This window comes from Panthera pardus, unplaced genomic scaffold (genome assembly GCF_024362965.1).
Source record: "Panthera pardus isolate Hobbes unplaced genomic scaffold, ASM2436296v1 HiC_scaffold_11, whole genome shotgun sequence".
NCBI lineage: Eukaryota > Metazoa > Chordata > Mammalia > Carnivora > Felidae > Panthera > Panthera pardus.
Window position 1 is genome coordinate 97,800,003 of NW_026526666.1, and position 27,845 is coordinate 97,827,847.

A 27,845-nucleotide genomic window follows, 5' to 3' on the forward strand; every position below is an offset into this window, starting at 1 on the left:
CTCTTAACTTCCTCCAGCATCCCGAGGTGTAGCCCGAACTGTTTCCAGGAACGCTACCGGCAGCAAAGTAAGCGCGGACAAACACGTGCAGAGATGACTCAGGACCGGCCAGGCTCGCCTCGGGCTGTTTGAAAGACCTGCCGCTATTGGACAGAAGGCGTGGTCCCCCAGCTCCAGGGAGTTTGCTGCCTGGCCCAGCGGGGCTGAGGGGCCGGGAAGGCAGCTCCCCCAGGGGGATGTGGTTTTGGAGGGGGGGGGGGGGCGTCCTTAGCGGAGGGCCGAGAGAGAATTCTTGAGACGTCTTTGATGCCAAAAGGTGATCTTATTGGGGACAGGACCCTGGGCAGAAACAGCCGCCCGGGGACTGCGAGGAGTGAGTGATTATAAACTTGGGAGCTGGGGGCGGGAAAGGCAGGGGCAGGTTTCCGAAAGGACTTATGCTTAAAGAAGACTCACAGGATCCCTGAGACCTGGCTAAGGCTGTTCTTCCCTCTAGCAAAGCTTTTACCTTAAGACCAGAGGAAGTTCCTGGAGGAATGCTTTACTCTGTCTGCCTCAAGTATTTGTCAATGGGCTGCAGGTTATAAGGAAATTTAATTGCCTCTGCCATTTCCTTCGGCCTTTGTTCCCCACATCATTGTCCCCGGAACCATTTTGACCCTTAATTTAAGGTCGCTGAGGGTGGGAGGTCTTTCTTTTCTTCTGTAACTTCTTCCTGCTGAATAGGGGTGGCGTGCTGTCCCACCTATAGGTCAACAATGGTCAGGTGGGGAATTAAAATACATAATATATTATATATATATATACACACAAATATATAGTATATATATTATATATTATTATTTATATATATTAATTCCCCACCTGACCATTATATATATAATTATATAGATAATTATATATAACATATATAACATATATAATTATATATATAATATATATTATAATTATATTATATATCATAGTATATGTATATGTATACATGATATATAATGATATGATATGTATATGTATATACATATACATGATATGTATATGTATATATGATATATAATATATACAATATATATAATATATATACTATAATTATATACTATAATTATATAATTATAATTATATAGTTATATAATAAATATAATATACAATATATTCTATAATATATTATATATTATAATATATATTATATATTAAATATATATTATATTATATTATATTATTATAATATTATATAATTATATATATATTAATTCCCCACCTGACCTTTTATATATAATAATTATATATATAATTATAAATATATATATAATTATTATGTATTAATTCCCCACCTGACCATTATATATAATTATAAACATATATATAATTATATATACGTATTAATTCCCCACCTGACCATTATATACATAATTATATATATTAATTCCCCACCTGACCATTTATATATAATAATTATATACATAATTATATATATAATTATTATATATATATTAATTCCCCACCTGACCATTGTATATAATTATAAACATATATATAATTATATATATGTATTAATTCCCCACCTGACCATTATGTATATATAATTATAAATATATATAATTATTATATATATATTAATTCCCCACCTGACCATGATATATATATAATTATATATATAACTATAAATATATATAATTATTATATATGTATTAATTCCCCACCTGACCATTTTATATATATTTATATATGAGTTACCAAAGGCAGAGGCAGCCAATCCAAGGGGGACAACATGTATATGAAGTTATGGCGGCGAAGGAATCTCGGCACCAGGCAGAGAGACACGGGAAGAGACAACAAAATGTGGTTAATGTCACTATGAGAAGAAGCCCGATAAAAATGGCCTTTGACGGTTAATCAAAATTTTCCTCCAGTTCTACATCGTCGCTTGAAGAGAAATTGGAGGTCACCCACAGGTTCACAGGAATAAGAAAGCGTGTCAGCTGGCGTGCTAGATTCCTGTGGGGAAGGAACAGGTTTAATTCCTGATATGTGAGCCCATGAGGAACGTCCTACTTTTACTGCAGCGGGAGTACATAATAGGACCTGGCGGGGGCCCTTCCATTTTGGAGCTACATCCCCTGCTTTATTAGACGTTCAATCCGTGAGATAAACCAGATTATATGGGGTGGGTTTCTAGCACTATCAGCTAGGTTCAGGAAGGATATGGACGGTATATTTATTTAGAAACGTATGAATTAACCTGGCCTCAAGGGAATAACTTAATAAAGCATTATAGTCTCCATCTATTGATATGTCTGCAGTGAGAAAAGTCTTTTTGGAAGAAGATTGGAAACCTTGGTTTGGAGAGTCATAGCCAAATATCTGAGGAAATCAGAAGAATTCAGGATCTATTCATTTAGCAAACAAGTCTAATTTTACAGACACAGACGTGGCCTAATTATTTACATAAACTAAGCAAGAATAGTGATTGAGCATATAGATCTTTTAAAGTTTGCTTTGCTGGAACTTTTTCAAAAGGAGTGTCTAGATTGAGCATTTAGTGGCCTCTCCAAGGCCAGACACCAAGCCAAGTACTTGCCATGAGACTCGCCTGCAATACCTGTAGATTTGGGGGAATTCCTCTTCACAAGGTCCCCAAGATATCCTGAGGTTCCTGCACCTGCAAGGAAGTGACAGTCTTTACTCAGATGGGAAGGCTGCTGGGAACTCTGTAAGCAAGGTATCAGACCAACATTTCCAAGGGGCTTTATGGCTTTATGCATCATAAAGTCGATCCTAGTTCCTTAAAACTGTCTACTCATATCTGAGTCTATGCATGTCGCTCTCAAATATGGGGTGCCTGGGTGGCTCAGCTGGTTAAGCGACCAACTTCGGCTCAGGTCATGATCTCACGGTTCGTGAGTTCGAGCCCCCGGGAGGGGCTCTGTGCGGACAGCTCAGAGCCTGGAGCCTGCTTCAGATTCTGTGTCTCCCTCTCTCTCTCTGCCCCTCCCCCACTGGTTCTCTGTCTCTGTCTCAAAAATAAATAAAAATAATGTAAAACACTAAAAAAAAAAAAAAAAAAGAGGTAAGATTGCAAAAGGACTTGTATATGCTACAGAGGACTCCAAAGACACTGGAGGTCTAGCTGTTGTCAGGCTAAGGTTGTTTTTCCCTCCAGCAAAGCTATGAACATTAAGGCAGGAGGGAGTTCCTGGAGAAATGTCATACTCCCCCACCTCAAGTATTTGTCAGTGGACTGCAGGTTTCAAGGAAATTGAATTTTATCTGCCATTTCCTTCTTGCCTTTATTCCCCACATCTCTATGGAGGGGGGCGTGATGTTAGGGCTCCAGGAAGCTGAATCTATGGGTCTCTGGAGGTTAGGCTATTGATAAAATTGCAGACGTTTATAAACTGATGGAGACTCATATCCTGCATGACTGTGATCTCTATCAGTAAACCATTTGTTTTTCTCCTTTTTTAGCTTTGGAGCAGCCAGGAATGCCCTGGGGAATGTCACATGTATCCCACCAAAGCCGGGAAGGGCATTTGTGGATTATCAACTTGCCTTATGCTCCTTCGTCATTACTAAGTCTTGTTTAGTTTGAAAGCAGCTTTTTTTTTAACATATATTTATTTAAAAAATTTGTTTAATGTGTATTTATTTTTTAGAGAAAAAGAGCATGAGTGGGGGGAGGAAGGGGGACAGAGGATCTGAGGTGGGCTCAGTGCTGACAGCAGAGAGCCTGACGTGGGGCTCGAACTCACCAGATCATGGACCTGAGCCTAAGTAGGATGCTTAACTGACTGAGACACCCCAGGCACCCCAAAATGTGTATGTATTTTTGATGAGAGAGAGAGAGAGAGCAAGCACAAGGGCAGGGCAGAGAGAGAGGGGGACAGAGGATCCAAAGTGGGCTCCGTGCTGATAGCAGAGAGCCCGACGCGGGGGCTTCAACTCACAAACTGCGAGATCATGATTTGAGCCAAAATCAAGAGTCGGATGCTTAACAGACTGAGCACCGAGACTGCCTGAATGCAACTTTTTAGTTCTAGAAATTCTTTACCTATTTCAGTTTTATGATTTTAAAGATGTCAAATACCTGTATTTGTCCTAAAGGTCCTTTTTATTTTTTTTAAGTTGATTTATTCAAAAGAGAGAGAGAGGGAGCACAGGGGAAGGACAGAGAGAGAGAGAGAGAGAGAGAGAGAGAGAGAGAGAGAGAATCCCAAGCAGGCTCCGTGCTGTCAGCGCAGAGCCCAACTCAGGACTTGAATTCATGAACCGTGAGATCCTGACCTGAGCCTAAACCAAGAGTCAGACACTTAACCGACTGAGCCACACAGGTGCCCCCTAAAAGTCCTTTTTATAAATCTCCTTAAAGATGAAAAGATGAAACTACTTTTTTTGTCAGAGAATCAGAACAATTAACTATTAATGACAAAATGTCAGGAATGGACATTGTTAATCTGATATGAGAGTTCATTCTGATGCAATTGACAAGGAAATCCATTTATTTCTGTAACACAAAACACTTCGATAATCACAATATCACATGACAATCTTATTACCAAAACATATTTAGACCTTATGAATTGCATATTATGTCTAGAATAGTTATAGCATTTACCCAAACATAACCTACAACTTAACTATTATATGACTTATTATTTGTTTGACAGTGCTCCCGGAGTAACTTAACATACCAAATAAAAACATCTACTTGGTCAAAAAAACTTTATTTACAATTAAAATCTTGAGAAGTTTGTTAAAAACTGAGAAAGCTGGGGCGCCTGGGTGGCTCAGTCGGTTAAGCGGCCGACTTCGGCTCAGGTCATGATCTCGCGGTCCGTGAGTTCGAGCCCCGCGTCGGGCTCTGTGCTGACAGCTCAGAGCCTGGAGCCTGTTTCAGATTCTGTGTCTCCCTCTCTCTGACCCTCCCCTGTTCATGCTGTGTCTCTCCCTGTCTCAAAAATAAATTAAAAAAAAAAACAAAACAAAAAACAAAAAAAAAAAAACTGAGAAAGCTACGGGGCATCTGGGTGGCTCAGTCGGTTAAGCATCCGACTTCAGCTCAGGTCATGATCTCGCTGTTTGAGCCCCCATTGGACTCTGTGCTGACAGCTCAGATCCTGGAGCCTGTTTGGATTCTGTGTCTCCCTCTCTCTCTCTCTCTGCCCCTCCCCCACTCACACTCGGTCTCTGTCTCTCTCTCTCTCAAAAATAAATAAACATTAAAAATTAAAAAAAAAAAACTTAGAAAGCTATAAAGCAGTTCCTAAAGTGGATTAGAGGATTAGAGATCATTACAAAACTTAATTATTTATTTAACCGAAGTGACAATAAAAAATTCCAAACGCAAATATGTAGGATTTTATACTTACTAGGAAAACTTAGCTCTGGGGTGCCTGGGTGACTTGGTTAAGCTTCTGACTCTTGATTTCAGCTCAGGTCATGATCTCATGGTTTGTGAGTTTGAACCCCAAGAGGGGTTCTGCACGGACATTGTGGAGCCTGCTTGGGATTCTCTCCTGTCTTTCTGCCTCTGCTTCTCTCTGTCTCTCTCAAAATAAGTAAATAAACGTTAAAAACAAAACAAAAAAAACCCCACTGAGCTCCTTTTATGTTGAGAGGTTTAAACTTTAAGTAATCAAAGACCTGATAAAGAAAGAGCATAGAAATTAGTTTTCCAGGAAGACAAAAGAGAAAAATCCTTTTTTTTTTTAAATTTGGAGTTGCTTCCTTAATTTCCATCTAATTACAATTAGCAGCACTTTTAACGCTTGCAAACTTTAGTCTCCAGTGAAAACTAAGCAGTAACCCATTATGAATGGTTTGTTACACCAGAATTCTTTAGATGGCAAATTTATGAATACACTTAAGCACAAAGGTTTACTGGGGCAACTGGGTGGCCCAGTCCATTGGGCGTCCAACTCTTGATTTCAACTCAGGTCATGATCTCACGGTTCAAGAGATCAAGCCCTGAGTCTGACTCTGTGCTGACAGTGCAGAGCCTGCTTGGGATTCTCTCTCTCCCTCTCTTTTTCTGCCCCTTCCCCCACCTTCTATCTATCAAAATAAATAAATAAACTTAAAAAAATGTTTACCATCAGACCCAAGTATCCTTAGCTTCTCTGCAATAAGAAGAAACCAAAAACACACACCTATGTTCAGAAATCAATGCTTCAGTGCCCCAGCCTATTTGGAAAAGACCTAGATGTCCAATGGATTGAATCCCATTTATCATGCAAAGCTTTGAAGTTTCCAGTTACCAAAGACTTTGAAAGCTATCTTAACAATTACCCGTGAAAACTTTGACACAGAATTAACCATCATTTTAAGTCAACTTTTTGCTAACAAATTGCAACAGAGACCACTAGCTTATTCGACCTTCAGTAAATCTAGGTAGAATACATTCTCATATTGAATGCTGATAACTCTAAATACATGCCTATTTTAATTAAACCAACAAACTTAAATTAGCTTAAGTGCTGAATATGTTCCACCTGTGTCCACTTAAAAGTCAATTTGCTCCCCACTGTCAGTGTTTTACCTGGGACACTAGTGGGGAAATCTGAAGGGGGCAGAGCAAGTTCTGGTTGGGTGCTCCTCACTCCTCGACAACAAGGGCAGGACGAGGAGCCGATGGTACCTGAGGAGGCACCACAGAGGACTCTGTGGGAACCACTTATGCAGGCCGCACCCACAGGGGTGCAGAAACAGGAGGAGGCAGAAGAGGCAGGGTGCCACCAAAGGGCAGAGAAAGAGGGTTCCTGATTCTAAACTTTGCCAGCTCAGACAGAGGAGCAGACACCATGATTTTCCCACCAAAGTGGAAATATGCAGTCCACATGGGGCAGGAGAATGGGGAACTTCCCCAAAACAAAGGGAGTTTCAGCAGCTACTTGGGAATATTACGTAAAGTCCCTGTCGAAGGGAGACTTACCGGAGACAGTTGACTCTGATTATAACCATGAGCCCAGGAAATATATGAGGGAGAAGCCCCCACATCTATTAGGAGGAGGAACAGTGGGAGAGAGGGGCAGTATCGTCTTCATTAAGGATGGCCTGTGTTTCCATTTATTATTATATGGATTTATTTGGAGGAGACCTATTTAGACTATTATCATCCAAGAGAGCAGGAGGTTTGTTGGCCTGATTAGTGGCCAAACCATTCTGCAAGAGGCCCTTAGGTCCAGGTCCTGATTTACAGCCATGAAGGCCTGGTACTTCCATCCATTTGCCCAGTTTTCTGCAGGAGAGGTCTAACTGGTTGACCCCTACTGAAGCCAGGCAGTGTTAGAGGAGGTCAGTCCTTTCTTCAATCTTTGCAATCTGAATTGTTTCCAGTGGGTTAAAAGGCATGTCAAGGGAGAGTCCTTGGGACTGAAGATGCCCCCATGATCCTAGAAAAGTAGACAGGGTCCATTATCAAGAAAATCCTCCCCTGAGTCCCGGGTGGTGTCCCACACACAGGATATGTCAGAGGTTCCTGACATCAAAGCAACTCAAGGTAGCCCTGAAGCAAAATCGCTATGATCACTGCCTGCCATAAAGGCTCTGCCCTCTCCTGCTCCCCCATCACATTCTAGACTACAATGGGTATTGGCATGTGGACCAAGTTTGCCTTGCTGGGAAGACAGAGCAGCACCTTGGCTGCAGGTTAGAAGGAAATTTTATTTTATCTACCATTTCCTTCCGCCTTTGTTTCCCACATCACCCCCCACACACCCTGCCCACCACCCCCTGCTTCTGGAGGTGGGGGACTCAGGAGATTGGGAGGTCCCAGGCGCAAAAGTCCCACCCCACCCCCACCCCAAGAAAGGGCCAGACCTGAGTAGGTTCCTGCTTCTGACACAGATCAACCCAGACCTTCTCTCTTGTCCTGGGGATTCTTTTCAAAGGGACAGCTGGAGTCAGAAGACTGCAGAGACAGCCAACATCCATGAAGAAATATACGCTGAAAAATGAATCCGCAGATGAATGGATGGGTGGGTGGGTGAGTTGATCAATGGGTGGATAGGTGGTTGGCTGGATGGCTGGGTGGCTGGGTGGACGGATGGACAGGTGTGTGGGTGGGTGAGTGGATGGATGGGCACACACGAGGGCAGATGATTGGATAGGCGGATGGACTGACTGTTGAAGGGACTGGTGGACAGAGAACAGAGCGTTTGGTTATCAATCCACAAATATTTCCCTGCCCCCCTGAAAGTTGTCTGCCTAGAGGAACAGGCTAGAACTCTTACCTAAGAGAAAGAAGATATACAAGCCTCGTTCCGATTAAGTTCTCATTTGCAGAGGGTAATTTTCCCTTCCCGTGCTTCTCCAACCCACGGCTTCTCTACTCCTTTCATTGTACATTCCATAAACATATACTGCACATCCTCCAGGGAGGCTGCTGGTCAGGGACTCATTTGCTTGTCTTCGTAATCTTTTCCCAGACCTGGAAACCAAGAAACAGGCAGCCAGTCCTAGGTGCTGTGATTAAAGATGGCCATTTGTTCTCGCTGAGCCCAGAATGGCCCAGTGACCCTCAGGATCTGTACCTCGTTCTGTCCTGCAAAGTATAAGGCCCCCCCCCCCCCCCCATCTTACAGAAACGTCTTCATCTCCTGGCCCACCAGCAGTTTCCCACCAGGACTCCACAGCTGCCCTTCCTGCCACACCCTACTGTCCTCGTGCTCCTGGATTCTACTTGGAGAAACTTTCTGCAGTGGGCACCCACCCCAGGGAGACCCCTTTCCAGGCTCTCCTTTGGGTGCCCGGGCCCAGTGCCCTGGGATGTTTGAGCTGGGACTTCATTAAACAATTTAAATACTTAAGTGAGTGATTATAAGTGTTGTCTGGGTGGTTCGGTCAGTTAAGCGTCCGACATGATTTCGGCTCCTGATCTCATGAGTCTCAGGTTTGAGTCCCACATCGGCACAGAGCCTGCTTGGGATTCTCTCTCCCCTCTCTCTCTGCCTTTTCCCCAGTTGTGTGCACACACGCTCTCTCTCTCTCTTTTAAGATAAATAGAACAAAAAAAGAAAAGAGAGTCTGTTATGGGATGCCTGGGTGGCTCAGTCGGTTAAGCGTCCGTCTTCATCTGGGCGTCCGACTTGATCTTGGGATTCGTGAGTTCAAGCCCCACATCGGGCTCTGTGCTGACCGCTCCGAGCCTGGAGCCTGCTCTGGATTCTGGGTCTCCCTCTCTCTCTGTCCCTCCCCCGCTCACACTCTGTCTCTCTCCCTGTCAAAAATAAATAAACATTTTTTAAAAAATTTTTAAAAGAGTGTTTAAAAAAAACAAGTGAGTAATAGTGGAAGTGACCACCCATGATGTTTACAGAGCCAGACAGGGGCAGGAGTCACTCAGGACACCTCAGGTCAGGGTTTTCTACTATAGAAGAGCTTCTCTGAATAAAACACATATGCATAACCAAACAACAACATCAAAACAGTGGACACAGGGGAAATACAATGAACATTAATTACACGCTTTAAAAATTCCACTTTTCTAGCAAGCGAAGATACACAAATTAAAGCAACCTTTGATGTCGTCTTCGACTCATTAAATCATCAGGGTTTTTTTTGTTTTTTTTTGCTTTTCTTTATAAAAGCAACTTTGGTAAAATCCAACCCCAAAGTTGTGGTAAAACTGGAATATGCGTTCATGCTCTGCTGGTAAATGTTAACAACCCTGGTCAGAAAGCAATGTAGCAATTCTTAGCAAAAGCCCCCCTTCAGCCCCCACCCCCACCCCAACCTCCCCCCAACCCGCCGCAAAAAAAAAAAAAAAAAAAAATGTTTACAACTTGTGGCTCAGTCATTTCACCCCCATAAAGAAAAACCAAGGTAATAGTTCAACTGGAAAGAAGAAAAAAGGAAACTATAAACACAGCAATGTTTCCTAAAATGTTATTTATACATTTTGGAAATACCCTAAGAATCACAACATCAGGGGTTAAGGGTTAAGAAGATTATGGTACACCAGCTTACTAGAATACTACACATCCATTAAAAATGATCATAATAATGGTGCTCTGGAAGCCTGCGTCCCCTCGCTGGCATTCCCCTCATGGGCTTCCTAAGGGACAGCTCCCCACGTCTCCTCTGCATAGAAGCCTCGCAGACCTGCGGTGGGGGTGGGGGCGGGGGCTCTCATTACACGAAAACTCATGTAATTTACTTGATGACAATAACAACAGCTGCCTTCGAGTGCTGACTTGGGGCCAGGATTTTTCAGGCCTTGCTTCCTCCAATCCTCTGGAAAATCCCACGAGGAAGATGGCATACCCATTGTGCAGGTGGGAAACCGAGGCACGGCACAGTGAATCCACCAGGCTCCGGTTCCTCCAAGCCGGGGGCACTCAGGGCCCCTGGTACCAAGGCCCAGTCTTAGCGTCCTGTCTTCCCCTCCAGCTTCCCCAGCCTCTTTCATGCCTTTGCCCATCCTGGTCCTTCCCTCGGGACAGGGAAGGTCCTCCCGTGTACCTTCAGCCTCCCGTGTACCTTCAGAGCCTGCTCCAGGGCCACCTCCTCGTTGTCACTTTCCTGGCACTGTCCCTCCCCCCCGCCCCCCCCCCCAGCCATCTTCCCAGTCAGAAAGGCGGTTTCTGTCGTTTTTTTGTACGTCAATTCTAGAACTGGTCTTACTGCGTCATGACTGTAATGACTGGTTCGTGGATGCATCTGCCCCAGGAAACTGTGGGCTCCTGGAGAACCGGGATGCCTCGGGAGCCCGAGACGGTGCCCGGCACAGGGCTGGGAGCCCACAGCTGGCCAGCAGGGAGAAGGGCACGTTCTGGGGCCAGGGGACGAGCTGGAGCCCGGGGAAGTCCGGCCTCTACTGTAGAAATTGCAGCGGCCCAGGAAACTGGCGGCCTAGGGGACTATAAAGGGCAGGCACTGGACGGGGCCGAGTGGGCACCTTGTGCAGGTTCCAGGCGGTTCACGAACCCCCTCGCAAGTGTGAAAGTGCTTTGAAGAACAGGAGGGGAAGTCCCTGGGCCCCATGCAAGGTGCGGCAGGCAGGCGCTGCTGTGGCATCGCAGGGGCTGCCACACATGCCCAGAGTGAGCCGTGGAAGCCAACCCCAGGCCTGCAGGGGGCGGGAAGGTGAGCAGTGCCTGCCCGCACCATCTCGTCTCGGACGAGGGGGACACAAGGTGGGCACAGCAGGAAGCCTTCGGAAGGGAACAGGCAGCCTGTGTCGCCGAAGAGATACAAGTAAGACACAAGGCTCAGGAAAGTCAGGGACTTCCCCGACAGCTGGGAACCCCAGCCCCAAATGGCCCCAAAATACCCTCGGCAGATAAAGGGATTCTTTCTGCCACAGGCAGCAGCCGGCAGGTAGGAGGCCGCAAACCGGAAGAGGAAAGCCCGGACCCTTCCGCTCTGATTAGCCCAGGTGCTTTTCTGAGTACCTTTCTCTGGAGCCTTAATGCAAGTGGGACTATTAGGGAGCTTATCGGGCAGGCCCTGCGAGTCCGGCCGCCTCCAAATCAAAGCCTCAGAGGTCTCCCTGCCTCGAGGCCCAGGACACTAGGTGGATCCTGGTCACTCAGCTCGGGCTTCTCAGAAGGTGGTGAGGAGTGGCCACAGAGGGCTGGGGGCAGGAAGTTCACTCCTTCAAGTTGGCAAGGAACAAACACTAGGGGTTCCCAGCTGCCTGCATGAGTTCCAGGAGTACACCCCCCCCAAGCAGGTGACCCAGGCCCTTGGCTACATATTTAATCCTGGCAACGAGATTTCAAGTCAGTATTGCTGTCCCCACTTCACAGATGAACAAACCGAGGCTCAGAGTAGTTAAGTAACTTGCCTGAGGTCACACAGCTTGAGAGTGGTAGAGCTGGGATTTGGCTCCAACCGTGTCTGACTTTCAGGCCTCAGCCGCCTTCTTTTTTCCTTCTAGGTCCCTGTCACCCTTGCTTTTCCCAGGAGGAAGATCACGGCTATAGGAGTCCTGGGGCTAGCCATGGCACAAGACATTTTCTTTTCTCTGAGTGTATTAGTTATCTGTTGCTGCGTATCTCAAAATTTGGCAGCTTAAATTGACAATAAACATTATATCACACTGTTTCTGTGGGTCAGCAATCCAGGGGGTACTGCACAGGGTAATCCTGGCTCGGGGGTCTCTCAGGAGGTTGCAGTCAAGATGTCCCCGGGGGGCTGCAGGCATCTGAAGGCTTGGCTGAGACTAGAGGACCTGCTTCCAAAATCAGCCACTCACATGGCTGTGGGCAGGAGGCATCAGTCTCGAGGCAGCTTGAGTACCCTTACAACATGGCAGCTGGCTTCCTCCAGAGCAAGTGATCCCCGAAGAACAAGATGGAAGCCACAATGACTTTGATGATCTGGCCTCAGACGAGATCGGGCGCGTTCAGGGTGGTATGGCCGTAGACGATGATCTGGCCTCAGAAGCCATGTTTCGTCATTTCCGCACTATGTTACTGGTGACTCAGGCTGGCTCTCCCCATTGTGGGTGGGGACTGCACAGGCATGTGAATACCAGGAGGTGGACGGGGCCCACCGGCGGCATGTGGCCTTCTCTGCCAGATGTGGGTTTTAAAACCGCCAAGCAGGGACGCAGGGGTGGCTCCGTCGGTTGATCAGCTCAGGTCATGATCTCGCTCTTCATGAGTTCGAGCCCCACGTCGGGATTCTGTGCTGACAGCTCAGAGCCTGGAGCCTGCTTCCGATTCTGTATGTGTGTGTCTCTCTCTCTGCTCCTCCCCTGCTCATGCTCTGTCTCTCTCTCTCTCTCTCTCAAAACTAAATAAACATTAAAAAAAAATTTTTTTAGGGGCACCTGGGTGGCTCAGTTGGTTTGTAAGGGTTAAATTGTAGTGTAGGGCTAATGCTTAGCCTGAAAAATAACAGCTTTGTGTTGACACTGAAGGTTAAGAGATAACAGCCTTGCTTTGCTCTGGTAACCTACGCCTCATACTCTTGTAAATTAGGCTTCACCAATTAAGGAAACAAAAGTTCAAAGGAAAGAGTATCAGAGGCAGGGTCAAGGAGATCCACTGGTTGCAACTTAGAGGCAGAAAGACTAAAGTAAACACCTCATTAGGCAACTGTTTCTAACTCATCTGGAAACTGTTTCTTTGTTCTGTTCCCAGGTGATGATAAAACGATGTGATCGGTTATAAACACTCTGTACCCCGGCTGTTCGGGGCCGCACTCTTATCAAGAGTGTTGGTCCCGATCGGTCGGCCTTGCCTCTCATTGTAATAAACTTTGTTGTGACTGTCACTGGTGCCCGTAGCGTTCTGTTTCAGGAGTCGTGTGGATGCAACAGGTTCAGCATCCAACTCTTCATTTCAGCTCAGGTCATGATCTCATGTTTCGTGGGTTCAAGCCCCACATCAGGCTCTGTGCTGACGGCATGGAGCCTGCTTGGGATTCTGTCTCCCTCCCTCTCTGTCCCTCCCTTGCTCGCTATCTCTCTCTCTCTCTCTCTCAAAAACAAATAAATAAACATTAAAAAAAAAAAGAAAAAGAAAAAAATTTTTAATGGGGGGCTGGTATCTGACAGTCTGCTTTAAGTCCTCTTGGTCTGAGGCTCCAGGGAGAATGAAGGAGAGGAGGCCTGGGTCTCATCCAGGCCTGCGGGGCTCCTGCAGGATACTTCCAGCCCTGCTCTTCTAGGCTGGCGGAGACGCTAAGACCAGGCACTGGTCCAGCCCTGTCTCTGCCACTTACTAGCTATGCGGATTTCAGCAAGTTACCCTCTCTGAGTCTCGATTTCTTCATGCATAATGTGAACAGCGTATCCACTGCAAAGGGTTGAGTGAGGACTAAAAAGGTTCCTGTGACTAGAACCGTGAGGAAGCCCCGACCAGACCCCAGGAGACGATTGTAACCCTCTTGAGCTCCTGGGACCAGGAGCCTGGCAGGGGCTTCCACTGTTCTTCCCGGTTTCCAATATTTCCTTCCACCTTCCAGAGCGACAGAGGAGGAAGGTAAGACCAGAGAGGGAAAGGGACTTGGCCAAGGCCAAGAAGGTGGCAGGGATGACCCCAGGGGCCTCAGCTCACCCCCCCCTCACGGAGTCCCCGTCTCCCCCAGACCTTCATGCTCAGCAGGGCCGTTGTGAATGGGGGTGAGTCATTTCAACTCTCAGGAAACCAAGCCTAGTCCGATATTAATCATGGAATTAGAGGCTTCGGGTGCAAGAAAGAAACAAGCAACTGATGGTACCAGCAGCTCAGTCAGAGGCACAGGTGAGGAGGGGGTGTACCCTTGACCACGTCCCCAATCCTGTGTGCCTGGACAAGAGTTCCCCAGGTGGCTCCTCGGGAAAGAGGGCACCACTCCTTACAGGGACCTTCCTACCTGGATGAGCCACACTTCTCTCCAGGGAGCACTGCCCTCACCCTACAGATGGAAAAATCAAGGCCAGGGTCTGCTGGCTTCCGAGGAGGAAAAGTAACCCCCGGGGGCAGGGATTTTGCCCACCATGTTCCATGCATGGCACAAAATGGGTGTATGGTAAAAAAAAAAAAAAAAAAAAAAAAAAAAAAATGCAGAATAAATGAATCAAAGGTACTTACAAGGTACCTGGACAGTAGCCCTGCAAAGTGATGATTTTTGTTTTAAGGGACGATTTTGTAAAATCCATGAGAAATCAGATGTTCAGAGAAATCATCTGCTCAAGCCACCCAGTTACTAAGTTTCTAGAGTCATGATTCAAACACAAGTCTGTGACTCTAGAGTAAGCCTCATTCCTCTCTAGGGTGGTGGCTGTCCTTGCTGTAACCGGCCCCCCAAAATCATGTTGTCCTGAAGCCCCAGGGGTACTCCTCACTCCCTGGTGCTCGGTCCTACAGTCTGCTCTCAAGCTCCCAGAGCTGTCTGTTGTCAAGGAACTTGCTCTATGAGGATCGGCTTCTGTCAACCCCCCTCCTTCCCCTTCTGCCTCTGGCAGTCCAGCTGGGGGAGGCTCCCAAGGACCAAGTCTGGAGGACTTGAGGGAGTCAAATGCACCCTGTCCTCAAATCTGTGACTTACAACAAGAATATTCAAGAAGCCAGCTTCACTTTTCTGAAGGCTGAGAACTTAGAGACAGAAGAGTGATTGATCAAGGCTCCTCCCACAGGCCTGCCCATCAGCCTGAAATTCCATCATTACTCACTCCTTTGGGTGGAGGTATTGAAGGCCCCAGTAAAACATAAATCATTTCTGGGGGAAAACACTTACTAAGTCATTCACAGGTGTCATAGACCCACATGGCTGCTTTCTCAGAAGAGCCTTGGTGAGTACAGGGCCAGAGGAGCTGATGGCCAAGTATAAAGTGGCTGCTTACTCACCAGTCAAGAGGGTGTCGAGGAAGCACTTAGATTCAGAACTCAGCTTCTTACCTAGACCAAAAAGACCCCCGTGTGGGGCTCCTGCCCCTCACCACCATCACCTCATCCCCTATCACGTTCCTACTGGCCTCCTTTCTGCTCCTGGGGCCCCCAAGCTTGTCCCTGCCACAGGGCCTTTGCACTTGCCAGTTCTGCTGCCTGAAACCCTATTCCCCAACTTTTCAAAATGCTGGCCCTCCAAAGAAACTTGTGGGGTGATGAATATGTTCATTACCTTGGTTGTGGTTGTATGGATGCATACATACGCCAAAACACCAAATTGTGTACCTTAAATAAAGTTTATATGCCAATTATACCTCAGTAAAGCTATAAAAATAAATTTTTTTGAATTTTTATTTTTTATTTTAGAGACAGAGAGTATGGGGGGGGGGGAGAAGATGGGAGAGAAAACGGGGGGCGGGAATCCCAAGCAGGCTCCATGCTTAGCACAGAGCCCAATGCGGGGCTCGATCCCACGACCCTGGGATCATGACCTGAACCGAAATCAAGAGTGAGATGTTCAATAGACCGAGTCACCCCGGTGCCCCCCAAACTAAATTTTGTAAAGTAAACTCTATGGCCAACGAGGAGCTCAAACTCAAGACCTCAAGATCAAGAGTTCCATGCTCCACGGACTGAGACAGCCGAGCATCCCTAAAAAGATAAATTGTTTAAATGCTGCCCTTCTCATCCTTCAGGTTTTTGGCTTAGATGAAACCACCTCAAAGAGGCCTTCCCCCAAGTTGCTGGTGCCAGTCTCTTGTCACCTCACCCTGTTGGTTCCTTTCAAGGAACGTCTTACACCACCATCTAAAACTGTCTCTTTGCCAGGAGCCTGACTGTCCCCCCCCAGGACGGGAGCTCATGGGAGCATGGACCATCTGCCTTGCCCACTGATGTGACCAGGGCTTGGCTTAATGCATATCTTTTGGATGACTGAACGACAAGGCCAGGGGCCCCGGGAGGCCTGGCAGACATCAGCCCTGCCTCCCGGGGACCCCTCCAGGGGTACAGCGTGCAGGCTGAGGAAAGCAGGCACTACTCTGAAAGTAAAACCCAGGACAGAGTCATGGCACCATTGTCCTGCTGTCTTCACAGCAGGGGGATGGGGGGCAGGGGTAGGGGAGAGGGTATGGGAACAGGCCACAGTCCTAGCCAGGAGGGACCCTGTTCCTGGCAGAGCTGCCCATCAGCACGTGAAGTTCATTCGGAAAATCCTCCTGGCGTTTTCCAGCTCCAGTCCCTCCACACCTCTGAGGAAGGGGCGGCCATCACACCCAGGGCCTTCTCTCCCTCCAAATAGGAGCCGAAGCCTCACGATCTGGGGAAACTGAGGCACCGCCCCGACTCAGGCCTCGGCTAGGTCTGGAGACTCACGGGGTCCCTGCTGGAGACTGGGACTCTCTTCTGGGCTGACAAAAACCCAACAGTCATCACCCACAGCCCCCAGCTACTGATTTGCATAAGAAGGCAGCCCAGAGTGTGAGTGCTGAGAGGGATCTGGAAGGCGATGAGTCGCTACCGTGGGATAACCCCTCCCCCACCCATTTACACCGTCCCTAAGGAAAAGTCGGGCAGCAAGTTAGTGCAGGGACAGTCCCCAGACCTCAGTCTTCTGCCCTCTTCTCCCACCACCCCCCCTGCTTTATCATGCTTATTTGCTGCTTGGTACCATCCCCCTTCTCCAGGGGAGCAAAGGTTTGACATCAGAGTTTCAGACCCTGGCAAGGAAAGTACCAAGGAGTGACTGCAGAGGTTGATGAAACATTAGGGGATGGGAGGCAGGCGGCCTGTTGACATGCTGCACACATAGGGGCGTCTGGGTGGCTCAGTGGGTTAAGGGTCCGGCTTCAGCTCAGGTCATGATCTCACGTTTTTCGGGTTCGAGCCCCATGTCGGTTCTCAGGTTTGAGCCCCATGTCGGGCTCTGTGCTGACGGCTCAGAGCCCGGAGCCTGCTTGGGATTCTGTGTCTCCCTCTCTCTCTCCGACCCTCCCTTGCTCACACTCTGTCTCTCTCTCTCTCAAAAATAAACATTAAAAAAAATTGGGGGGTGGGGGCGCCAGGGTGGCTCAATCTGTTGAGCGTTCGACTTCAGCTCGGGTCATGATCTCGCGGTTTGTGAGTTCGAGCCCCACCTTGGGCTCTGTGCTGACAGCTCAGACCCTGGAGCCTGCTTCAGATTCTGTGTCCTCCTCTCTCTCTGTCCCACCCCTGCTTGTGCTCTGTCTCTCTGTGTCTTTCAAAAATGAATGAACATTTAAAAAAATTTTTTTAAATTTTTTTTAATTCCCGTTGGTAGGCATGGTAATCATGCAGAGTTGAGACAAGGGAATATAGTTCTCAGAATGCTGAGATCTTGGAATCTAAACTTCCTACTGCATTAAGCAGGGGATTCACACGTTTTTACAAAGCAAATAATTCCTGCTTCGTAATTTGAATTTTTGCTTCCTGAATTCCAGAGATAATTAAATTAGAGATGCTGACTAATCCTACCAGAACTGTAGGCTTTCTAAACTCAATCCTGTTGATGGGTGGTCAGTTGGACCCTTCATGGGTGGTTGTTCCTAACTCTGTGCCATAAATTTTACGTTCAGATTGTATATAGTACAACTTGCATTGTTTCTTTTGGAAGATTATTTCAACTCTCTGTGGCATGGGTTTGTATACAATTCTCAGACGGTTAAGTAAAATAGACTCAAACATATTTGGCCTAAGGATTTTTGGTGTTGGGTTGGTAACACCATGTATCTACTGTGGCTTCCAGTGGAACATTCTCATACAGTGAGAATTCCAACATCCTCTCTCAATAATACATGGGTCTTGGGCCGCTCGGGTGGCTCAGTGTGTTAAGCGTCCGACTTCAGCTCAGGTCATGGTCTCGCAGTTCGTGGGTTCGAGCCCCACATAGGGCTCTTGTACTGATAGCTCAGAGCCTGCTTCGGATTTTGTGTCTGCCTCTCGGTCTGCCCCTCCCTCACTCGTGCTCCGTCTCTCTCTCTCAAAAATAAACATTAAAAAAAAGTCCTCATTGAAAGCACATAATTCTGGTCTTTCACATTTTATCGTATTTTGTCCACAATCATCTAGTGCGTAGTTAATTCTGTATATGGCTCGACAAAGGTGTGCAGCATTTTTTTAATGTTTATTTTTGAGCAAGAGAGGGACAGCGCACACATAGGGGAGGGGCAGAGAGAGAGGGAGACACAGAATCTGAAGCACGCTTGAGGCTGTCGGCACAGAGCCCGACGTGGGGCTCGAACCCACAAACTGTGAGATCATGACCTGAGTTGAAGTCAGACACTTAACCGACTGAACCACCCAGGTGCCCCAAGGTGTGCAGTTTGTAAGTTAGAATAAAAGTTTTGTTCTAAAATTGTGCTACCGTGACTTCAAGCTGCTTTCTGAGCTCTGGTAGAATGAAGTGCGTATGTAATTAGCTCTGAAAAGATGTTACTGTATAAAATACAGCCTGATATGTGCTCAGGCAACCCTGGGGTGGTTGGGACATGATTTGAAAAACTGAGTTCAGGTGTGAGCTGTGTTGGGGATGTAGGGAATGTTCTATTGTATTCAGGAGCTAACATATCATTTTTGTCTTCTGAGTTCCTCAGGATGTTGATCATAGTTATGGTTATGGTACATAAGAGGGGCCACCAAATTTTGCCAATAATGTGGTACGGGGTGGGGTATGTTTGTAGCCTAGAATCGTGTCCTCCATTATCTCTCTGATGAATCAGCCCTTGGAGACATTGACAATACGATACTCACACCAGTTGGCGTTTACCTTTTGTGGCCAGGCATCGACATCTGACGTGTCTTCTGAAAAATCTGAGAGATCTTCCCAGGCCGCTTCAACGAGCAGGGCAATTTCTGGATCATTCCCCCACCCCCACCCCCACGTTGTACGTGCCAAATCTAGATCGTTGTCAGAAGATTCCGGGAGGTCTGGTATGGCCGGGTCTGCTGTTTGGTGCGTCTTTCTCCGCTAATGTGAAAAACCTTGCTCTTTTAATGCTGCATTAATTAGGCAGATGGTGGGGCGCCTGGGTGGCTCAGTCAGTTAAGCGTCCGACTCTCAATTTCGGCTCAGGTCATGATCTCCCAGTTTGGGAGATTAAGCCCCATGTCGGGATCCGAGCTGAGTGTGGAGACTCCTTGAGATCCTCTCAAGCTTGGGCACCTGGGTGGCTCAGTCGGTTGAGCATCTGACTTCAGTTCAGGATCGTGATCTCGCAGTTCGTGGGTTTGAGCCCCGCATCGGGCTCGCTGCTGTCAGCCCGTCAGCGCAGAGCCTTCTTCGGATCCTCTGTCCCCCTCTCTCTGCCCCTCCCCAGCTGGTGCTCTCTCAAAATAAATAAATCATACACATTAAAAAAAGAATATGATTCTCCGTCTCCTTCTGCTCCCTCTCCCGCTCGCTCTCTCTAAAAAACAAATAAATAACAATTGAAAACAAAATAAGTAACCTTTAAAAAATTAAGCAGATGGTAGGATTGGCTAATTTTCCGCGCGATGCTTGGGGTCTTGTTACCACCGTGGCAATTTCCGTTGTGGCAATAGGTGAAGTATCTGGTTCATGCAACAAGAGAAAACGTCAGGAGAGCTCGCGGCAGCCGCCCCCTTCCACACGGTCACAGTCACGCTGAGCTGGTACCTGTGCTTGGAATCCGGCGGCAACCTCTGCAGGGTCCACTGCCCCACGGGGAGCCTGTGGACCACGGACCCCCCCACACACAGTGAGTGAGCTTTAGATCTTTGTGAAAATGCGTAAGCAGGATCCGAGCATTCTGCACACTGAGGAAATGAGCTTCCTGAGGGAGTTGGCGGAGAGCGTTGGGGAGGGGGAGGGGGAGGGAGGACTCCCCCCTGCTCCTTATCAAACTCAATCAGAAGACAATACCAAGGAAGAAAAATCGCAAAGTAAGAAGGCAGAGGAAACAGAAAGACACACGAACCATCAGGCGAAGAATGTGTTGTAGAAATTGACAACGAAGGTGTCATTGAAGCAGATACTGATGCCCCTCAAGAAACAGGAGATGACGCTGTAGAGATGACTGAGGAAATGATGGATCGGGTAAATGATTAAAAAAAAGGAATGACTGCCATTGATGCTCTAAGCGATGGTGAACTACAGAAAGCCATTGACTTGTTCAGATGCCATCGAATTGAATCCTCCCTTGGCCCTTCTGTATGCCAAGAGAGCCGGTGTCTTCGTCAAATTACAGAAGCCAAAAGCTGCCATCCGAGACTGTGACGGGGCTATTGAAACAAATCCTGATTCGGCTCAGCCTTACGAGTGGCGAGGGGGGAAGCGCCCAGACTTCCGGGCCATTGGGAAGAAGCAGCAGACGACCTTGCCCTTGCTTGCAAACTGGATCATGACGAAAATGCTAGCTCAATACTGAAAGAAGTTCGATCGAGGGCCTAGAAAATTGCCGAACGTTGGAGAAAATACGAGCAAAGACGTGAGGAACTAGGAGTCAAAGAGAGAATAGAAAGGGTTAAGAAGGCTCAGGAAGAACATGAGAGAGCCCGCGGGAAGGAAGAAGCCATAGGACAATCAGGAGCTCAGGATGGCTCTTACCCCTGTGGCTTTCCCGGGGGAATCCCTGGTAATTTTCCCAGAGGAGTGGCAGCGGACAAGCTTGGAATGGCAGGAATGCCTGGGCTCAGTGAAATTCTCAGTGACCCAGTCGTTCTTGCAGCCACGCAGGATCCAGAAGTTATGGTGGCCTTCCAGGACACGGCCCAGAGCCCAGCAAACGTGTCAAATATCACGGCAACCCAAAGGTTATGAATCTCATCAGTAAGCTGTCAGCCAAGTTTGGAGATCAAGCACAACGCCTTCTTGGCAAATAAAGCCCTCCCTGAAGGAAAAGCGACTTCAAGCATCTAATGGATGTCGCATTACTACAAACCAGTGTAGCTCTGACCTTCTCAGGAGGAAAGCTGGGGTGCCGTCAAGATAATCCCTACGCCTCTACCCCCACACGCAACCGAAACGTTAATGGTACAGTGGTTTGTCATTAGGGTGTTCAATCAAAGAATGTTCTATTAGGAATTACACCCTTTAAACTCTTTTTAAACCAGGGCACCTAGCTGGCTCAGCTGGTGGAGCATACGACTCTTGACCTGGGGGTTGTAAACTTGAGCCTCATGTAGGGTGTAGAGATTACTTAAAAATAAAATCTTCAGGGGCGCCTGGGTGGCTCAGTCACTTAAGCGTCTGACTCTTGATTTTGGCTCAGGTCGTGATCCCAGGATCGTGAGATTGAGCCCCGGGGGCTCAGTCAAGAAAATATTGGCAATTATAAAGGAAACTGGGGAAATCAAGAGAATATTGGCAATTATAAGGAATATTTCACTGAGCAGTGTCGATAGCAGGAAACGAGATCGGCGATGCATTTTCGTATCCTAATTGATAACGTGAGTGAGCGTGCATGTATTTGACTTGTCCTATAACGTTTAAGTGCAAAGTAAGCAGGGGCACAAGAATGTATAGCAAGTCTCTAATCTGTAATATGAGACCCCACCAGTATATAATTTTCCTCCAGTTATTCCTTTTTTAAAAGATTTCGTTTTTTTACGTTATTTATTTATTTTGAGAAAAACAGAGACAGCGAGAGTGGGGGAGGAGCAGAGGGAGAGGAAGAGAGAGAGAACCCCAAGCAGGCTCCGTGCTGCCAGCACAGAGTCCGACACGGGGCTCGAACTCACGGAACTGTGAGGTCATGATCCGAGCCAAAACCGAGTCAGGTGGAAGCTTAGCTGACTGAGCCACCCAGGTGCCCCTCAACATTTGTTTTAAGTAGGCAGAGCTTCACGCAGGGCTTGAACCCACGACCCTGATATCAAGACCTGAGCTGAGAGGAAGAGCCAACGCTTCATCGACTGAACCACCCGGGCACTCCGATGTTTCTAAATTTTCTAACACACGATGAGTCGGCGACATGGAGTCCTGCCGACCACGCCAGACTGTCACGAGCATGCTCGGAAGGCGCCCACACGGGTCGCGTCTCTCCAGGATGTCAGCTTTATTCAGTCATAAAGTTAACATGGTTCTAAAGCAGGTTCAGGATTCCAAACTCAATGACATCTCACCACGTGACTAACTTGGCCTCTTACGTGGCACACGGAGCAGAACATGAGACAAGTCACACCACGGTCAAGGTAACAGAGGCCGTAGGAAGTCAACGAGCCAAACGTGAAGTCAGTCCGAGGCGCGCAGCTGAGATAAAGGCCCCGGTCCGTCCCGTCCGGGTCGGCTCTCGACACCTGCTGCCTATCACGTCGGAGCAGGGAAGGACCTCAGTTCTGTTCGGAGAGCCATCCGGCAGAGCCTTGGGCGGGAGCTGCCTTTTTGAAGTGGTCAGACACGGAGGGGTCACATCTGAAGAGTCTGACAGTTTGCCGGTAAAAAAATCCTCCCCTTTTGAAAGGGACGCAATCGCTCTTGGGCTCTTGCAGACGCCCTCGGCTTCTGGCTGTCACCAGTTCTGGGGTGCCAGCTGATGCCGGTCCCGGCGCTATCTTATAGCTGCGATGCCCTTCCCTGCTTGTGTCATTGCTCGACAGAGGCCCCTGCTTGACATGAATGACTCCATCTTGCCCACGTAAGCAGACTGCGGGGGGTGGGTGGGTGTGGTGGTCAGAGAGGGCTTCCCTGAGGTGGTGACACAGAGGCTGAGAACAGAAGGAAGAGCCGTCTGGGGAAAAAGGACAGGAACCGGCCGGGGGGGGCGCTGCTGGGAAGACCTCGGTGAGGGCAGTTGGGGGGAACTTCCCGTGGCCCCACGGGGCCCGAGTGTTGCCGAGGGCGAGAAGAGCGAGCTCCAGATGAGGCCAGAGTGGGCAGGACGCTGGGTTGCTTACTCAGCACCCAGAAAAAAGGAGGCTTGGCCCTCGAGCAGCCCAATCAGACCGAGAAATGTAGATGGATAATAAATAGCCACAGATGAGTCATCTCGAGCCCTGATTTTTGAGCCTGCCTTGCAGCTCTCCCCAGCCTGCATCCTTCCCAGGAGGGGCCCCTGATTTCAAAATGACCAGGTCAGGCAGAGCTCAGCCCCCAGGGCCCCTGTGTGGGAGCTCAGCGTTGCAAGAGCCCAGGCGCCAAGGCGAGCTTTTCCTTGCATCGGCATCCCCGTCGCCTTCCCCGGGGCTCAGCGAAATGAACGGCACGCCGAGCACCTGGGCCGCAAACTTTTTCGAAAAAGAAGAAAAAGAAATGCCTTGTATGAATAGAATGGAATTGGAGGCACACCCAGTGTTGTAAAAAAAAAAAAAAAAAAAAAAAAAAAAAAAGCAGCAAGCAAGCAAGAATTTGGGGAAAGTAAGTCAGACAAAGCTGGGTTCAAATCGTGCCTCTGTCTCTGCCACAGCTGAGCCACCCGGAGCAAGCTGGTTAACCTCCCAGGCCCACTTCACCCACTTCACAGGGTTGTGCAGAGATTAAAGGAGCTGATAAGTCTTCACGGAGTGCTGGATACACAGGAAGCTCGCGAATATTCATTGCCTAACTACTACAAAGACAGGGATCTATTCTAAACATGCAAATACACCGCCATCTAGTACAAATGAGGCCACCATGCTCCCTGCAGGCCCCCCCCCCCCCCCCCGAGGTCCCCAAGGGTTCAGCGCACGCACACAGGAGCACTTGTGCATAGAGTCTCAGAACCCCCGTTGGAAGGCAAGTTCAATGAGCCAGGGAATTTTGCCTAATTTCTTCAATGCTTTTCCCCCCCGGGGCTTGGCACTATAAATATTTGATTTAATGAACACAGCCATCCTGAGTTAGTGATAACAAATGTCAAACAATTAGTTGGGCTTGCCGCCCTTCCGTGGCATTCAAGGAGCCCAAAGGGATTTAAATGGTTTACTGCTCGCAGCACAGCATGCAGCCTGAGCCCCGTGTTTGAACGGGTCCCCTTGCCCTCCAGTCCCGCAGGGTGATGCGTGGCGCTGGCCCAGCTGAATGCTGAGCATACAGTTGTCTGGGTCACAGGTTAGGAGACCCCCGATCTCATAAGACTCATCCTTTGCCCCAAGATGACATTATTTTTATTAACCGGCAATGGAAGCAGATCTCCACTGGGGACTGGAGGGGGAGGGGGGCGGTGGCAGACCCTACCCTACCATTCTAGAGGGTAAATGAACTTGTTCTCTGACCCACAGGGAGACAGTCACTAGGTCCCTCGGCTGTGGGCTGTGCAAACGGACTGTCCAGGACAAAAGCCGCCATGAGATCTGTAGAAACAGCAGGGAGAATTACCTCCCACCGACGACACTGCCTCCCATTTACTGACCAGTTTCTTTGTGCATCCCAGTGATCCCAACAATAGCCCCTAGGTTAGGGGCACCTGGGTGGCTCAGTCGGTTGAGTGTCGGCTCTGGATTTCAGCTCAGGTCATGATCTCGCTGTTTATGGGATCGAGCCCTGCATCGATCTCTGTGCTGATAGCTCAGGGCCTGCTTGGGATTCTCCCTCTCCCTCTCTCTCTGCCCCTCCCCTGCATTCTCTCTCTCTCTCTCTCTCTCAAAATAAATAAACAACAACAAAAAAAAAACACTTAAAAAAATAGCCTCTACATTAGCTTGCTATCACTGCTGTAACAGAATACCACAGACTGGAGGCTCACACAGCAGAAGCCGAGTTCCAGCCTTAGGGGCTAGAAGCCCAAGGTCGCTGTGTCAGCATGTTTGGTTTTCCTGAGGTCTCTCTCCTTGGCCTGCAGACAGTCACCTTCTCAGTGTCCTCACTTGACCTTGCTCCTGGTTGTGTACCCCCCGTTGTCCTTTCCTTTTAAGGCCCACTATAGGACCGGGGCTCTTATGACCTCACTTAACCGTACGTCCCCAGAGGCCCTATCTTCAAATATGGTCACATTGGGGCGTAGGGCCTCACGAGCTCGTTTATTCTTCCCTGTGTCCCACAAGGTAGGCATTACAATAGCCAGTTTATGGATATGAAACTGAGTTGAGGGGTGAATTATCCAATATCCCATCAGAAGGAAGAAAAAGTACAATTTTCTGCTATTCCAGTGATGAACCACATCTCTCCGTGGCCCCTCTCCCCAAATCCAAATAATCTGAAAAGGAAGAGGGGAGTCATAGGATTTGGGGTCTGAAGCGTCTGGAAGCAGGAAGAGGCTGCTTTCTCCTACGGACTGTTCTAGAACTTTTCATACTTCACAACTCTGAGTTAATGAGGGCACGGAGGGCCTCGCCCAGAGTTCCTCCGTTAGCAGAGGCAGAATTGAACTTGAAGACGGTCTGAAGGAAGCGGGTGGAGGCCCGGCTTGGAGAACCCCAAGCGTGGTGGCTGGGGGAGGGGCAAGAATCTGGGGCAAGCAGGTGTCAGCATCCCCAGGAAAGCTCTGTGATCAGCTGGTGACCCCAAGTCCCTGAAGGGGCTCTAGCTATCACGTCACTATTCTCTGTGCCCAAACACTGCTCGAACTGCTCACAGAAACTCCCAGTAGAGGAGGCTGAATGACACATTCGTGCCTTTGGGGTCCGGCCTCCACCCCAGCCCCCGCGGCGACCTCGCGTGTCACCCTCACACGTCCTTCCCCTCTACCTTCCATTTTGCAAAGGGCTGGGCAGCTGGCGGGGGAGGGGACTGACAAGCAGGGCACGTCCCCCCCACCCCCCAGTGGACAGACACTTGGGAGAGGCAAGAGCTAGCCCGGAGGTGGGGGGACAGAGCTGCAGCCACTGGCCCAGCCAAAACCACAAAAGAGAGAGATTGAAAAAAAAAACAACAAAAAAAAAAACCCTTCCCAGTCAGAATGAAAAGTGAGACCGAGAGAAATTGAGTGAGAAGCTCTCGGCAAAAGAAAAACCAAACGTTGGCTTCCATGAAAGCAGCGGAGGCCAGTGGGGTGTTAAATGACTAGGTGCTGGGGCCACTGTGACAACGACAAGGCCTCTTGTAGCACGTGTGTGTGTGTGTGTGTGCGTGTGTGTGTGTGCTGATCGTGTGAGGGGATGTGTGAGCGTGCAGGAGGGCGTGTGCCCTTGAGGCCGCGTGTGTGTGTGTGTGTGTGTGTGCAGCGGGGGTGGGGGGGGGTGGGGGGGGCTCAGTCTCCCGGGGCTGTCCTGACAAAGGACCACGCGCCCCGTGGCTGACAAAGCCCAAATGTGTTTCCTCCGTGTGTGTGTGTGTGTGTGTGTGTGTGTGTGCGCGTGTGCATCTGAGTCCAAATTTCCCCTTGTTATAAGGACACCAGTCGTGCTGGGTGGTAAAGAACTGAATCACCTTTTTAAAGACTTGGTCTCCTAATTTGGTTACCTTCTGAGGTGCGCGGGGTTACGGTTTCAACGTACGAATCGGTGGTGGCGGGGCACGCTCGGCCCGTGACGCGGCGGCTTTGCTTGCCCACAAAGTCAGTTCCTGCAGCTGAGAGCCCAGCTGTGGACCGGGGCGCCCGCGTGAGCAACCATCAAGGGGGCCAGCCCCGCACAGGGCCGCGCCTCGTTCCCCGGCAAGCCCCGAAGCAAGGCGTCTGCGGGGTCAGTTCCTTCTGGAGGCTCTGAGGGAGAATCTGTCCCCGGCACCTTGCCCAGCTCCTGGCGGCGGCCAGCAATCCCGGAGCCCCCGGCTTCCAGACACGTCACGTCCCCTCTCCAGCGTCCGTGTGCTCCTTTCCTCTTACGAGGACACCCGCTGCTGGAGTTAAGACCCTCCCTCATCCTGGACGAGCTCATCCTGAGAGCCTTACCTTGATGGCGTCTGCAAAGACCCCAACCCCAAATAAGGTCACATTCTGAGGTTCTGGGAAGATCCATCCTTGGGGCCACCACTGAACCCACTTTTTGTGGGCCCAGGGGCGATACTGGCTCTTCCCGATGCTGGTGGCCACCACGTCCTCCGTGGGCATCGACGAGCTGGGGCTGACGGGGCTGAGCAGCCCCTGGGAACCCCGGCCCCCGCCCGGCAAGGCAAGAAGATCCAATGAGCCCACCCGGCCCTGGTCAAGAGACGTGGGAAGATGAAGGCCAGGGATGGCTTCCAGAGGTGGGGGGTTGGGGGCAGGGAGTGCGGGGCCAGGCAGGGAGATTGAGGAAAGGTCTGGACAACAGTTCTTGAAGGGAAGACAGGAGAGAGGCTTGTTCCTAAAGGAGACGGATGGAGGCTTGCGTAACCTCACGCCCACGTCCCGCTCTCTTCCCAGGCTGTGTCAGCCAGCCCCACGCCCCTAGTTCTAACCCGACGATTCCTGGAAAGGCCTGAGTGGTTTCCAGGCCTCTGGTCAGCCCGGCCATGCTGTTCTCACCCACCCACCCGGCTCTCCCGGGCATGCAGGCCCATGGGGGCCCACCCTGGGAGGGACATGGGGCCAGGCAGGGTCCTTTACCAATCATTTACCAGAGAAACTACCTAGAACTTTCCCCTTCCCTCCCTCATTCCTTACTATGTTTCAAGTCTGGTGGGGAAGACCTCCCCAAAGACAGGACCTCCACCTTCAAATACTTACACAGACGCTTGCTTTCAATCAGTCCCTTGTATTTATCAAGCACAGAGTG

At 49.0% G+C, this 27,845-nt stretch overlaps 1 pseudogene; it reads left to right on the plus strand.

Annotated features, from left to right (window-relative positions):
- Positions 1 to 10,975: 10,975 nt before the first annotated feature.
- LOC109273876 (hsc70-interacting protein-like) lies at positions 10,976 to 21,176 on the plus strand (annotated as a pseudogene).
- The last annotated feature ends 6,669 nt before the right edge of the window (positions 21,177 to 27,845 follow it).